Here is a 14,265-nt window from a genome sequence, read left to right on the forward strand (position 1 = left end):
CACTCCACAATTTGTTGCTTCTCAGCAGCCGACACATCCTTTTTCTTTCCCATTTTGGCAGAAAATGTAGGCTGCTTAATAATGTGGGACAGCCTTCTTAAGTAGTCTTGCCTTTCATTGGACACACCTGCCAAACTAATTAGCACAGGTGTCTGCAATTGCTTACAGTGATTTAAAGAGCCCTCACACACATCACCATCAATGAGTTTAACTGACAAACAAACAAATTCTTCCCTTATCACTCCTAGACACTTTTTGCATAATAATTTGGAACAAAGTGTACATGTGCATTTCCACAAAACACCAGTGGTTCACGTAGTGAATCTTACAGTTCTAACTTGAGAACTGTGTTCTGTATGGAGTTGTTCAATAAAGGGCCCAAAATTAACATAACATAGACGGGAGAGGTCTCTATGAATAGGAATTCCTAAGTATTTGATACCCTGTGAGGGCCAGGCAAAGGGAAAGTTGGACCGGATGGAATCCTGTATGCATTTGGGGAGGGAGACATCGAGGGCCTCAGACTTCACTGCATTGATTTTAAAATTTGACCATGTAACAAAGTGATCTATTTCAGCCATAACAGCAGAGATGGATATATGTGATTGAGTGATATATACTAGGACATCATCAGCAAATAGAGAGCACTTGTACTCGGTGCCTCCCACCTCAATCCACCTAATATTGGGGTTATGGCGAATTGATGAGAGCAGGTGCTCCGTCACTAGGATGTGTAAGAGAGGGGACAGAGGACATCCCTGCCTTGTCCCATTGGTGATTATGAAAGATGATGAAAATGTTCTGACGCGCCCCCTGGGCCTTGGGACACCTGGAGCCGGACCCTTTTTGGTGGATACTGGTGGTTGTAGTCTCCGTGGCAGTGACCCGGTTCCGTGGCTCAGGGCGGTCAAACCAGTGGCGGAACTATTTATGTGGTTTTGATGTTTAAATGTCCGACTACGCTACCCGTGGATTGCGGTCAGAGTGAACCGCCGCTGCAGGGCAGACCGCTGAGGCTGGTGTTGTGGGTGCAGCAGAGCATAGCATAACTCCCCACGGGAGGAGTATAGCCTCAGGGCAGTGTATGCGGAGGATGGGGGTGATGGTGCAGGGCAGCAGCAGTAACGACACGGAGTCAGTGATGCAGTCCAGGGCCTTTACTCACAGTTCTTATTATCCAGACCACTTCTGCAGGTAACGGCTGCCCACGACGCACTGTGCTCACCAGGTGAGGGGCTCAGACAACTCCCAGATAACTTTGGAGCGCTTCACAGGACCCCCTTTGTGTGTCCTTTGTCTGGCCTTTCTTATCAACCCTTCTGTCCGGCTGCCTCGGGCCTCCTCTTGGTAAACTTGGCGCCTGTTTCCCTGACCCTATGTGGTGCCTTCCTAGCGGGTGTAGCGAGGGGCTGCGCCACATAAAATGTCACAGCCTCCGGTTTCTAGCTGAGGGTCATTTCCCGCCTCCACTAGTTTCGGGGACCGGTCTCCCCCTTTGGCCTGACCCCTCCACGCAGGTGGATTCGGGCGTGCGGTGGCAACTCGCCCGTCCGCACCCCTGGGATCCCTTCGTTCCTCGTTCCTGGCGCCTTCTCCGCTCCTCTTCCTTCCTTCTCCCTCTTCCAGGCCTGGGCCTCTGTTACTGGGCCCGCCTCCGGAGCAGAGCTCATGCAGAGCCCCTGCTCCCTGTCACTTCTACTCAGACTTCTCTGCACTGAGCTAAGATGGTGCCCACCTTTTATACTCCCTTCTCAAAGCACCCAGGAACTGCTTCCTCCCTGCTCCTGCACTACAGGGTTCCCCTTCCTCTGTGTTCCCTCCCCCCACTCCAGCCAGGGACAGGGACTGTCGTGCCCATCTCAGGGGCATATTGGTCGCCCTGCCCCACTGCAATGTGGTGTAATGCATGCAGGTGTCGTGTCCTGATCCACACTCCATCCTTACCTGAGAGTGAGATATCACACCTCTGGGTGAGGTGCAATACCTCTGTAGCAACCGAGCCCTCAGGGTGCTACAGTTCCATTTATCTTCAGCCTAGGTGACGTATTGCGATACAGGGCTGTGATTTTGGCTATAAAAGGGTCCCCTAGACCCCTACCCCAAGCTTTTTAAGAGAATAACATTTGGCGTGCCAGGAGACTCTATGGAATGCTTTCTCAGCATCCAAAGAGAGTATCTAATTACAAATTTTTAACTGCATCTAGCCCAGGAAATACTTTGTGCCTAGTAGCAGTGTCTGCTAGTCAGTGGATTATCCCGGCTGTTAAGCAAGCTGCACCACCTGTAGTTTGCACACTTAATTTTTTCAAAGGAAATGCTTCGGGACCATGGGATACTCAGTGAAGAGCATCAGGAGGCACCCCAAGGCATAGGGGCTGGGACTGGCGGTAGGATGCCTTGCGGTGGACAGCCGAGCTCGATCCTTATAAAAGCTTTTTAACTGCAGCAGCTTTAGTGGACGCTACTGGAGCTGGAATTACGCGGCTGCAGGAATCAGACTTGCCCTCCAATAGATCCTTGTAAAAGGATTTAAAGTGTATTCATTCAAATTAGAGAGACAATTTAAATTAAAAAGCTTAGAGCTGCCTCCACCGCAGGGGGGCTCGCTCGACCCACCAGCGGACAGGCACCAGTATTGGGAGAGGGGGGCAGGCTGTCAGGGTCCACCGCGGCTCAGGCACAAACCCGGCGACACGTAGGTGGCACGGGCAGGAACGGACTGGCCGTGTCGGCTTCTCACTTTTTGGATTTTAGAAGGGCATGACATGCCTATATCTGTGTCTCCCCCTCCTTTTACTCCTCCACCTCTTTTCTTTTCGCATGACTATATGTACTTGTCACTTTTCCATGTGTTAGTTATGTCTTCTGAGCAGTTTGTCAGCTTTTGGACACCTTTGAAGGTGTTTTCTATGTGTTTCTATGTGTTTTTGTTTGACTGCCATTGGTTTTAACGGTGTTCGAAGGTGTTCAACGAACAGTTCGACAAACAGTTCGGCGAACACACGGGTGTTCGACGAACCGAACTCGAACACTACAGGGGTGGCTCAACACTAGTTAAGACAATTGTTGACAGAATTGGGACAACCACATTTGGAACCAACAAAACTGAAAGAGGACAATTAAGGATGTCTTGTTCTTGCTCAGATGGAAAGAGTCAATCCAAGAACCAAGCATATTGATGTGAAATATCATTTCTTGAGAGATCAACAGGAACAAGGAGTCTTGAAGTTAGAGTATTGTCCTACTGAAGAAATGACAGCAGACATCTTCACGAAGGCGTTGAATGCTGATAAACACCAGAGACTAATAAAAAAGTTGCGTTTGATTGAATAAGTCCTTACTGTTGAGAAAGGGTGTTGGCATATGCAACAGATTAGGACTTATTATAAGTGAAAGGAGGACTTTATACTAACCAGACAGCAGATGGCGATAGTGTGTAAAGTTATATGCTTGCTATAATGTGGGGGAGTAAAGCTCTCAATTGTTGGTTGTTCTTACTTCCTGTGTTTTCTTTCTTTCCTGAATGTGTTATGTCAGCAGCACACGGACTGTGTGACACTGAATTGTATCTCATGTTTAACCAGTATGAAGTAAATACTGTTTACTCAAGATGCTGATTGAAGCTCTCGTAAGTACAGTGGTGACTATAAGAAGATGCACTCTGCGACAGTTTCCCCTTCTATAATAGTCAGAACTCTGGAAAAATTGTTGAGAGTGAAAAGGACTTATTCTTAGATTTCAATTACTGGTGAAACTACTTTTAAATCTATTGTTATACAGCAATTTGTGGTTCTCCAATTTGAGCTCATAGCACCAGCTGATCATTTTTTGTAACTTGAAATTTATGGAAAGTGGATAGTTCATAGTGTTACGCTGTTCTCGTAACCCTCAAGCAGGGCACTTGCATGGTTCTGTGGTACTCATATGTCCAAAGTCGTTAAGGGGTTGGAGATCTAATTTTTAGTGGAAAATGTATATTTAGACAATAGAGGATCCTGTTTCTTGGATGTTTGAATCATAGAATATAAAGTTTATTTTTTTTTTCTGCAGGTCATATTGAAGGAGACATCATGATTGACCTCAGTTCTGGTTCCATGGTTCATCACTTATATGCAGCCAGTGATTTTTTCAAACACATCATAGTGTTGAAGTTCAGAGACAGATGCATCATGGAGCTGAAGAGATGGCTGGATTCACGTACAGGAGCATTTGATTGGGGCCATGCTGTAAAACTTCATGTAGACATTAAAGAAAGCAGTTGAAGTAGTTGTCAAAAAATTAGGAGAAACTCAACTTCATTGTATTTTTGCATCCAAACTAGAAAAATAAAGGCACATATGGGAGATTTTGCACAGTATACATTCAATTTACCATGCATTGGTTTGGTAGATTATTAAAAATCAAAATTTAGATTTCAGTAGAAAAGTCTACTTTTATCCACTCAGATCAAAATTCTTAATCATAGTGCTGTATAATAATGAGTAACTGACGTACATTGTGTTTGGTCTGTATGTCAGATAGAGAAATATTGATTACTCATCAAAGTATAGCTCCGAATTATACCAATGTGCAATAAAAAAAAAATTATAGTGCGCAGTGTTAGGCGTCGGTCTGGGGCTGGATTTGAAATGGGTCCAAGACCTTCCGTGGTCTCCCATTCCAGGCCAGCCTGGGCTGATACTGCTCAGCATTGTTGTTAGCCCCATCGCCTAGCTGTTCCACAAGCCCTGCAGATTGTCTCCCAGGCTTTTGTGCCTAGCAGTGTAAAGCATAGGCTGCAGAGGGAGACAGGGCTCGTGGAGTCTAAGTCCAGGATTTGCCGCACTGAGCATGTCCGTGACCTAGCGGATCATGATTGGTGGGTTGGCACCCACCTGACTCGGTGACCTGGCACTCCCTGATTGGTCCACGGGTAACGTCACCAATAGCGCGTCGCTGGGCAGGGCTTAGTCTTTAAAAGGCCCGCCCACAAACATGGCGGCGCGCTCAGATATTTTGAGCTAGCTGTTTGTTGTGTGCACGCTTACTCTGGGCTCCTCGAAGAGCCACAGCATTAGCTAGGCAGGTAGAGAAAGTAGGCAGGTAGCTTCGCCTCGCTGACTGGCTCTAACCATGGGGTTCGCCTTACACCCCGAGCCGCCTGTGAGCTAAATAGAGCGGGTTTGCTCAGTCCCGTAGCACGCCGGCTGAGTGCTCGAATACCCGGCGGGAATCACACCCGCATGCTAGCGCCGTCTCCTTTAGCATAGCGCCTGTACCGAAGACAGGGCTACTGCTCATAGTCCGGTCACATGTCTCCCTGCGGTTCTTGGAGATTGTGTGAACCGCTTTAGCGCCAATCCCCATAGCGTAGCGCCTGTATCAAAGACAGGGCTACTGCTGTTCCCACGGTCGCACATCTCCCTGCGGTTCTTGGAGATTGTGCAAACCGTCTTACCCTTCTGTGTGCCTTAAACACGAAGGGCTAAGATAATTGTTAGGTGCGTCGCCGGTCGCTCTGTCCTCCGTGCAGTTAACGCAGATAGAGCGTACCGCTTTACCCGGTCCGGTGTGCTGTTAACACGGACGGGTTATCAATTTAGTTGTCGCTTTGCCTTTCCACCCGGAGAGTGTTCGGCAGCAGTCCTCTAGGCTGCATCGCGGACCCCGGGGTTGGTTGCGTTCCATTAAATAAAGTTGTCTGCAACCGCTCCCCTTAACAGCGCAGTATACAATATTTGGCTATGAACCAATGTTTAGGAAAGCTACAGTACTTTCTACAGTATACTTAGGATAGAATTTCCCATAAGGCCAGCCTAGGCCATTGCCTAGGGAGCAACAATCAGGGGCCCTTACATACAGAAGAAAAAACCAAATATTTACAAATTTTTCAACATTATAAAATGCTGTCTTTTAAATTTTACATCCATATAAATTTAACAAACTGAGCGCTATATTTACGTTGTTCATCTCTACAACTTACGCTGTCTTGTTCAGTCACGGGTAAAAAACATTTGCTATTTCTCTCTCATACTCTGAGCATAAACCATTTTTTAAAGGAAAATTCCAGATATGGCGTTACAATAGTGATTCCAAGTGATTAATTCCACTCATATTGCTTGACTTCTATATATCTACTGCCATCATAGATGCTCTAAAAGACCTCGAAAGTGAGAAACCCAAAGATCAGGAATTTGAATAGAAGCTAGAGGTATACTCATCAAGCTGTGAAATCTTAATACAGCATTTATGGCACATTTTTGGGGAACAGTGCAGCTCAGATTACACCGAGTGAACAAGTATTGGCAAAGCGTGGAGATTGATGTTTTGGAAGTTGCTGAAGTTCTCCCATCACTGGTAAAGTTCTTGATGGAACTCTCTATGTTCTCTATGCTCTCAACATTTCTGAAAGTAAAGTATATGAGCGTGATGAAAAGCGTTCAATTCTCAGGAAACTTCAAATTGATGAGACACTTGATGGTGAAGCTCGTTTAAGCAGACAACTTTCCAATCAAAAAATCATCTTTTTGAGGATCGAGGCAGAGAATTATGTGCTTTGACCTAGGGCGTAGAATTGTGTAAATCCAGCCCTGGTTATACTAGCGTATATCACCCTGAAAGAGGCAAAATAGACACCTTTGTCCTAATTGTGGCCTGTGGCTGTTTTCTTGGACATACATTGAAAGAAATACATCAGTACTATTAATACATCATTTGGTTGAGTTCAAGTCTTTCCCCACCATATTTGAAAGTCCAGTGCTATACAAATTTGGTTGTGAGACATAAACTTTCTTAATTTTTCACATTTTGTTTTACAGCGAACAGACAGAGGAAAGAGAAAATAAAGTGCGAACAGCCCTTCAACATGTTGTGAAATGTGACCTTGAGAAAGAAAATATGATGGATCCAATAGTCTTACCACCAGCAGATTGTATCATCAGCGCTTAGCTTCAAGACTTTATTAGTAAAGATCAAGATGACTACTTTAAATATCTCAGGAAGTTCTCACGGTTGCTGAAACCCTGGAGGACACTTCATATTAATTGGATATTTAGAGGGAATATATGCAACAGTTGGGAAAGACACGATTCACTTTCTTAAATGTGATGAGGATTTTGTAAGGAAAGTTTTAGTTGATGCTGGCTTTTCAATTGATGACTGTAAGGTTAAAAAGAGAACGGCTGTGAAGTGACCTTCTTGATTATAAGGCCATCATATTCATTGCAGCTCAAAAAGATAAGATGTAAGTAAAAAGAACAAAAAGTAGAGTCTATATGTCAAAAGTTACATGTAAATGTTAAAACAAACTATAATATTTACAACTGGTGTGATTGTTTTTTACTTAGATGTTGAGAACTACAGTACGTTTATTTCTGTAATTTAGGTTTAGTGTATGATACTAGTATATAATAATATAATTCTTATGTTTTCAGTATAAAATGTGGTGAGTATCATATGAAATATCTTTCCTATACTGCAAATATAAAACAGGATCCTATTTTTAAGAAAAGGTTTTATATCCTAAATATGATAAGATCTTGCTGTAGGCTTATGATTATGCATAAGACCTGGCTTTATCATCTGAAACAGCATAGAGTACTATCATCTTGTAATCTGTTGCTTTTTCATTGCTGTGCTGTTTTCTACTTGCTTTGTTTTTTATAAATTTCTGCTTTTGATCAACATTTGAAGCATTTGAGAAGCATTTGAAGCCTGGATACTAGCCAATCAACTACTACCGATGGTTTAATCTTATAAATTGTATTACAAAACTTTCACTGAATCTCAATTTTTTGAGTACATGTGCCTACTTAACTTCAATTTTATCTATTGACAACAGTGTTTCAACTACTGAATAAAATATACAATAATGACTGCCATGGATTTATTAAAAAAAAAATCTGTGAAAATCATATTTATTTTTATAAAGTAAATCTAATCCAAAAAGAAATTTAATAAAAAAAAACAATAAGGAAAACTAGAGGATTAGATACTTATTTAGACTATTTCAAAAATTATTTTCTTAATCAAGTGTAAAGATGATCAGCACCCTTTGTAATTTATTTTGCTCACTTCTCACAGGAGAATGTGGAAAACAGGCATGTTAATAGTACCCATAGCGGTACTACATGAGTAACTGACACATATAACTCTAAAGGATATAGCTGTGCTCTAAAATGATATAAAAGTCCTATTTTTTTAATAACCTATACCTGATCAAGATACATTCTTTTCCAGGGTTGACAAGAATAAAATATATAGTTCTACATTCTAATAGTCAAAGCACAAGAAAAATACATCAGTTTACAACATCACACTTTCACTGCATTGTTTGGAATTCATATTTGCATTAAGTTGCCAGGCACTTGTCTCTGACACATGAGCTAATAATGCGTGTGGAAGATTGGTGTATGACAGTGGAACAGTTGCTGAGGCCACCACTGGACACCCAGCTCAACTATACACATCCTAATATTTGGAATTGACCAGCAGGGTTTCAGCATACAGCAGTATATTTCCACACCTGATGTAATATTGAGTAGCTGGAACTGGAACACATCTTTAATTTAGTACTTGCCTCAGACTTTAAAGTTAGAGAGAGAAAAGATAAGAGGCTCTCCCTGTGTAGCTCCATTGGCAACAGGTGAAGTTAACGAGAAAGAATGGTCTCTCTCCTGAGCTAGTTGTGCTCTGCACAACTCTGTGGAAAATTCATATATACTCTGGCCTTAACTTCTGCTCTGGGCAGCTGTGCTCACACCTGATGGAGGGAGAACATGACGTATGTAATAGAGAAAAGTGCAGTGGATCCCAGGGGCTGCCAATGAAAATAGTGAATCCAGGTGGTAAGTAAAAAAAATTCCCACTTAATTGCAACACATTTTGGAGTAGGTTTTACTACTTCCTTGGCCATCTGGTCCTTTTCTTTACATTGTCACATCTTCAACCTATTCACTCGACATGAAGCGACCTCCAAGGTCTGGTCGTAAGCTGAAGTTCTAGCATAGAGTGAACAGGCCGGGAAAAGAAGAGGCGACTCTGAGGACTGGAGGCGGGCAGTGGGCAGAGAGCAGCGAAGGGGCTGTAGCCTTGCAGCGCTGGGGTCCTGGATTCAAATCCCACCAAGGACAACATCTAAAAGGAGTTTGTATATTCTCCCCGTGTTTGCGTGGGTTTCCTCCAGGATCTTCGGTTTCCTCCCACACTCCAATGACATACTGGTATTGAATTTAGATTGTGAGACCCGATGGGGACAGTGCCCATAATGTCTGTAAAGCACTGTGGAATTAATGGCGGTATATAAGTGAGTAAAATAAAATAAATTAATATCTATGAGAGGTGAATATAAGAGTCTTTTTGCCAGCTATCTATGGTTTAACAACTCAGCCATTCTGCTGAGTCCGTGCAAAGCGAAATTACAAAAATGTGCATTCAAAAACATGTGAATTTTTTTTGTACAGTTGAGTAGAATTCAATTCCACTTGAATAAATTCGCTCATCTCTACCCAGCTATCATGTCGTCGTTACCATAGATGATAGCTATAAGAGAGTTCCCTTCCCTTATACAGTGCTTGATTGCAGCATTGAAAGGATTATATACTGGGATCCAAATTTTTTACGATTTTGGCAGTGGTTGCGTGCGCACAGTGGCAGTGTCTATGTGATCACAATAGTATCTTAATCAACTCAACTTAATTGAGTTCTTATTCAAATTGAGTCCTTAATTGAGTCCTTATTCAAAGGACTCAATTACATGAGTTACGATTACGATTACATGAGTTACATTACAATTTTGGCAGTGGTTGCGTGTGCACAGTGGCAGTGTCTATGTGATCACAATAGTATCTTAATCAACTCAACTTAATTGAGTCCTTATTCAAATTGAGTCCTTAATTGAGTCCTTATTCAAAGTACTCAATTACATGAGTTCCAATTACGATTACATGAGTTACATTAAAATTTTGGCTGTGGTTGCATGTGCACAGCGGCAGTGTCTATGTGATCACAATAGTATCTTAATCAACTCAACAAATTGAGTCCTTAATCAAATTGAGTCCTTAATTGAGTCCATATTCAAAGGACTCGATTACATGAGTCCTTTGAATATATTGCAAGAAAAGGTTGAAAAAAGTAATAGCTGAGTTTAAGTATATTACAAATGCAATCAAGTTCTGTGGTTAATCACAAGGTAGCTGGATATTCACACAGCAATATGTAGTCTTGATATACAATATCACTTCACTTTGTATAATGTGGTTTCCAGAGACCTTTGGGGACGCCATTGCTTTCTGTGGATTTTGTATTAACACCGTCTGATTGTTTGTATGCAACTGTTGAAACTGCATGAATCTGGCAAATTGGGCAACACAGGAAAAATATGGCCCTGTATGGGTAATGAATGGCACTATTATATAGGCATTGTTTCTTCTCAGGTAGCCCACTACTGTTAGTTTGGTCGCACAAATGAGATAGCTGTCAGCCAAACGTTTGTTCAGCTTACTATCTCTACCGACTCTCCCGGTTAATAGTTAATGTGTTTTCAATGGAGCAGCCAGGAGAAAACCAGAAAATTTCTAGTACAGTATTATCTGGCTACAGAGTTTTTGTAAAAGAAAAAAATGTCATTAAAAATACCGAAACACTTGAAATAAGAAATATCTATCACCATGATTTATCTGTTTTGAAATGTTTATTACATGCCTGAAGTAGAAAATATTAAAAAAGGATGAAGAAGATATATATCATGCAATCATCTGATGCCTTATGATTACTTTGTCAATAGAATGAACAATGTTTTTTGCTTAAAGAAGTCATCTTCAACAAATAATGAGAGCGCATGAGGATCAGGAGGAGAACCGATGATACACTAACAGGTTATTCAAGGTCAAGTAGCAAAGATCATCTCCTTGTTTAAGGGGGATATCTGGTCTTCTGCTAAAAGTTTGCAATTTATTTATGTTTTTTTAACTTTTATTTTTTATTTTTTTTTAAAAAATTAACATCTTACAAAAAAAGACCAATAAATGCAAAGTAAACGAATAAAAAAACACAGGCAGCAGGACACGGTATTCTTGTTGTGTCTATGTACTGTTCATCAAATTAGACTAATTTAACATGTGTGCAAAAAATAAGTAGTACTGTTTTTAATGTGTACAGTTAAATGGATATATGCTATTATTTCTTTTATCAATATTGATGGCTAAAAATCAGTAACTGAAATGCAGCAAAAATAGAACTATAACCATAATAATCAAACAAGCAGCAGCTACCTACCAATAAAATCTGTATTATTATTTTTTGTCACAATAAAATTCTTGGTTGTGCTGTCACACACACTATCTGCACACTTTTTTCAGTATTTCTCTTTTACTATCAAAATTCACCTCAAAATGACTGTTACATTCCCTGTTTCTGCTTTTATATTGGCTCCTGATGAGCTTTTCTATTCCATATGATGTGAAAGTTGCAAAGCATTATGGGGAAGCTTATTTGTCCACATGAGGTCATGTGATCATTTTCTTGCTGATAAAATTTTCTGGAATGTGTAGAATGGAGTGATTTTAGGTGATTCATGCAAAGTGATTTGCTAAGTATTCAAATTTACAGAGAATTCAGAGAATTCCCAAAGATTCAACATAAATTTGATTTGCATCAAAACAAATTCTTCATCTCCATTACATACTGATTAATTGTGTGCTGACTTATCTAGTTATCATAAGATTAGAAAGAAAGACCAGTTCTAAAAATTTTGTATTCGAGGAAGAGACTGAGATCCAACTGTAATTTGAAGAGGGGCTGGAAAAAACAATAATGCAATAGGGTCTTATCTCAGTAACAAAGGAAAAATTATTTAGGGACTTTGCTCACCTGATGAAGTTGTGTGACCATACAACATAGAATGATTTGGTTAAGTTTGCTGCAGACCCAAAAGATGATCAAGGATGAGTAAAATAGGGAGTAGATTTTTATTCTGCGCTGCCAGGAAAACCAGTAAGAAGACCAGAGATCATCGGTGGATGGAGCCAGGAATCGAGGAGATAATTGAGTGAGATTTTATTGTCAATGCATTTCGAAGTTAACACACTTTTTCTTCAGGATAAGCCACAATGACTCAACTGAGCTCAGCTGAGATCTCAATCCGTGCATGTGCCACCTTTGGCAGCCATTTTCCTGAAGGCCATCCCTGGGAAATCAATGTGCAGAGCAGGGGCTACAATAGAAAATTTATGGAAGACACTAAAGCTCAGAGTTCATAGAAGGAGCCCACGGAATTTTCACAATTTGAAGAGTGTTTGTGTGGAAGAATGGGCCAAAATCCCATCTGAGCAATGCCTGTGACTAGTTTCTCCATACAAGCTGTCATCACCAACAAAGGCTTTTGTACAAAGTATTAATTAAATTTCAGTAAGCTGGTTCAATACTTTTTCCTTGTGCCATTTCTCATAATTACTCATAACTTAATTTATGGACATCTATGATTTGATTTATTTGCCTGTGTGGATTGAATGGATTGTTACCGACATCTGGTGAGAAATTCATGTCTATAGCATCTTTAGAAATATATTTACTTAGAAAATTGGTTGCGTCTTCAATACCCCTTTTACCTGCTCTATGTAAATATAAAGATTATTTGATCACCATGTTATTGTAGGATCCCATGATTCTCTAAATTACGATGACAACTCATGACCTAATTAATTCTTGCTAACCGTCTTTGCAAATTGATTCCTGGTGATTATTTAAATACCTTAATCACTGCTGTAGAAGGAGTCATTTTTTGTGTGATTCAAAATTAGACAATGGATTCTAGTACCTGTAATTTCTACCATGAAGATGGCTTTGATTCCAGAGTAGCTACTTTTCTGATAAGGAAGAAGTGGTCTTTAGAGAGGATTTCATAATATTTCCCATTGAAAATCTTATAAAAACTTTTCCTGAGGGTAGGTATCTTAATCTTACTATCTTATTTTGTTTCTATGGTTACAGTCATAAATGACTAAATACAAATTGGTAATTTTTCTTTTTTGGGGGCTTTTTGGTTTTCTGCAACAGGCCCCTAAACAGTGAAAGGAGCAGAGGTCAAACACGCACACCTGCGCTCCTGCGCTCCATTTTGTACAAGGCTACAGTTTCCAGTTCCCTTGGTTCCACAGAATCATTGTCAGGATAATTGAGGGTCTCATTGTTGAACCCCCAGCAATCAGCAGGCTGTCTCCTATCTCACATATAGCTGATAGTGTTTTTACACAAATACAAGTTAAGTTTTAATTTTTTTTCCAGTGTTAAGACATCTCATTTATAGTGAAAAATCTGGGTTTTGTGACGATATAATATTTTTATGCATAATTTAATGTTGTTGTTTTTTTTTTGTACAGGACATGTTGAAGGAAATGTCTTGATTGATCTCAGTGCTGGTTCTTTGGTTCATCAGTTATATGCAGCTTGTGAATTTTTTAAACACATCATAGTGTTGAACGTCAAAGACAGATGTGTAGCACCCTGAGGATTCGGCTGCTACAGGGGTATTGCACCTCAACCCAGAGGTGTGGTATTCCACTCCCGGGTAAGGATGGAGTGTGGAACTGAGCTAGTAGGCTGCATGCACTACATACATCCCATTTCCGGGGGACAGAACTACGGTACTCCCACCAGTATATGTGCAGGTACGACAGCGTCTGTCCCTGGCTGGAGTGGGAGGGGGGTGGAACATCCCAGTAGTGTAGGGGCAGATAGGGGGAGTAGTCTGGGTAAATGTAGGAGCTCATTGGGTGCTGGTCACCTGAGCTCACACATAGAGGGAGTATATAAGGTGGGCACCATCTTAGGACAGGGTCAGTCAGTCAGTCAGTCAGTCAGTGAGTCAGCAGTAACTCCAGGAGAGGAGAAGGAAGAGGGACCCAGAGGCGCAGGACGAGAGGGGACCCCAAGAGCCCGTATGAGAACTGATAAGGGTGAAGGGTCGGCAAAAGGGTACCGGATCCCAAAGCAAACCTTAGCCAGGAACCGGAGGTCGTGGGCAAGATTTGCCACGACCCTCACCAAATCCACCAGAATGGCACACCGAGCATAGGGTCAGGGGAGCCAGAGAAGGTTCAACCACCAAGAGACCCGAGGGAGCAGGACACAGGTGGATCCCTGGTGGGAACGGCCAGAGAGAGAGAAGAAGGGAGCTCAGGACCATACTCAGGAATTGCCCGGGAGTTGACCGAGTCCCGCACCTGGTGGACGCAGCACGGCTTGGGTGGTCACTGTTGTACAGAGTGACCTGAGCAACACCAGTGAGTA

General features: G+C 41.6%; 1 protein-coding gene across 3 annotated transcripts in view; it reads left to right on the forward strand.

The window, feature by feature from the left end:
* Window positions 1-7,023: 7,023 nt before the first annotated feature.
* Window positions 7,024-14,265, forward strand: part of LOC141172726 (nicotinamide N-methyltransferase-like) — a 56,960-nt gene continuing 49,718 nt past the window's right edge. For 2 of the 3 annotated variants that reach the window (XM_073657193.1, XM_073657196.1), the window contains exon 1: window positions 7,024-7,222. The gene's annotated coding sequence lies outside the window, so the exon portion shown is untranslated. Of the gene's footprint in view, window positions 7,223-13,355; window positions 13,544-14,265 lie in introns of all 3 variants that reach the window. The other variant, XM_073657194.1, reaches the window with a different exon arrangement.

Source organism: Phyllobates terribilis, unplaced genomic scaffold, assembly GCF_046119375.1.
Source record: "Phyllobates terribilis strain yellow unplaced genomic scaffold, ASM4611937v1 Scaffold_12__6_contigs__length_324123572, whole genome shotgun sequence".
Lineage (NCBI taxonomy): Eukaryota > Metazoa > Chordata > Amphibia > Anura > Dendrobatidae > Phyllobates > Phyllobates terribilis.